Genomic DNA, 2,500 nt, shown 5'->3' on the forward strand with positions numbered 1-2,500 from the left:
TTCTCCTTCTTCCTCGTCATCTTCTCCTTCTTCTTCTTCTTATTTTTCTTTATTTTCTTCTTCTTTTCTTCCAGTTCCTCCTTCCGGTGGCGTCTTCCTCCTTATTCTCTTCTTCTGCTTGTTTTCGTTCTACTTCTTCGTCTTCTTCATCTCCTCCTCGTCGTCTTTATCCTTCCCTTTCCTTCCTTTTCCGCTCCTGATTTTTTTTGTCTCCCCTTTTTTCAATCTTCTCTTTCTCTGTATATTTTCTTTGTCTTTCTCTTTCCCTCTTCCCCTTAGGCTCTCCTTCGGTCGTCTTCTTCTCTGTCATTTCTCTCTTCTTCTCCTCTTCCTCTTATCATTATTCTAGTTATCCATTCCTCTTCTTCCTCGTTTTTTCATTCCTTCTCTCTCTCTCTATTATAATAATTCCAAGATAATAATACGTATGTTTAACTAGCGATAGCAGAGGCGATGGTAATAATAACAAAATAATGAAAACAGAGAAGAGATAATATTAATAATAATGACGGTTGATAATAACAACTTGGAAAATAGAGATAATAACACCGATAATGATAGAACTTTGAAAATAAAGATAAGGATGCTGATAATGATATAACTTGGAAAATAAAGATAATGATACAAGGAAAATAAAAATAACTGATAATGATACAACTTGGAAAATAAGGATAATGATGCTAATGAAAATAAAGAAAATCGTAGTACCTGTAAGATAATGGGAATAAAAAGAGAAATTTCAATACCAACGATGCACGTATAGGAAGGAGAATAACGCAATAGGGTAAAAGTCTTAATAGATAAAAAAGGAAAACGCGGATAATCATTATCAATAATACCATTATTATCATTATCAATACCATCCTAATTACTACACTTTTCCTGTGTCTCTGTCCTCCCAGACATCACTTAAGTATAAGCTGACAGGTGAGGTGCATAGAGCCAGTCGGATCCAAGTTGCACAAAGCTTTCAGTTGGCCGCTTGGTCTGTTAACACCGCGATAAGCATGCAGTTCAAAGAAAACATCTGAGTTAACTAGAAATAGTTAACACAGGCCGGGCCACTCCAGAGAAAAGGCCCGGGCGAAGCATGACCGCAAATCTAACTGAACTGAACTGAACTGCTTGGTCTGTTGGGGTTAGCACCGCCCTCTCTGGCCGGGTTTGTCAAAATTGTATTCCTTATACGGGCATTCATATACATATAGATAAATGAATATCTGTCAGTCTAGCCATACCTATATACCGGACAGACAGATAAATCAATGCATATTTCTGTGTATATTTTTATGTATATCTATTGCGCCTTGCACAATTTTAACAAAATGGGTTGCATAGAAGGAGCCGGTTCAATTTTTTTTTTTCAAGGAGTTATTTTAGCTGTCTGTGTTTGCGTGATATGATGATGATGGTGATGATGAAGAGAGGAATGATAATGATGATGATGATGATGATAACGAAAATAACGATAATGATGATATGATAAGCATAATGATAATAATAATGATAGTAGTAGTAGCAGTAGTAGTAGTAATGATAATGATATTGATAATAATAACGATGATAATAACAGTAATGATACCAGTACTAATGCTAATAATGATATCAATAGTAATAGTGATAGTGAAAATGATAAAAACAATAATAATACTGACAATGATAAAGATGATAACACTGACAATGACACTACTACTACTAATTGCAATATTAATGATATTAATAATCATAATATTAATAATGATAATAATATCAAGAATAGTAGCAGTGATAATAATGATGATAATAGTAATTGTATCATAAATAAAGATATCATAATGATAATAAAAAAATCGAGATTCATAGTAATGATAATAATAGTAATAAATCAACAATAACAACAGCAGCAATAATAATAATGATAGTAATTAAACTATGATGATGATTATAAAGATAATTATAAAGAAATGATAATGATAATGATATCAATGCTCATAATGATCGCTATAATTTTATTACCTCTACCATTACTTTCAATACTATTACTATCAAGAATAAGTACAAGAATAAAAATATTGACCATAAATGTTAAAAAGCGACGATAAAACAAACATCACAGTGATAGCTCGAGATGTCAGAACAATCATTGCAATAAGAAACAATATAAAATGATAAACAGATCAACGGAATTGAGAAAATCGCTACATTAGATGGAGACATATTTTAGTAAAGAAGAATAAGTACCGGTAATAAATGAGGAATGGGAAGATGAAAACATGTCCGAACAAAACAAAAACAAAAACAAAAAAAGAAGATAAATAAATAAATAAAAGAGAAAGAAAGAGTGAAAGGAAGAAACACAAGGGAATACAGGCTGCTGTGATGACTTGTTTTTAGTCATTTATCGATAAATGGCAACGATTTATTGTGTGTGGGGATGTATTTGAATAAGCAATTTGTTACCATACGCACGCTGATAAAACATTTGGAAAGATATAACGAAAAGGGAAAGAAGAAAAAAAAG

Source organism: Penaeus vannamei, chromosome 16 (assembly GCF_042767895.1).
Source record: "Penaeus vannamei isolate JL-2024 chromosome 16, ASM4276789v1, whole genome shotgun sequence".
NCBI classification, from domain to species: domain Eukaryota; kingdom Metazoa; phylum Arthropoda; class Malacostraca; order Decapoda; family Penaeidae; genus Penaeus; species Penaeus vannamei.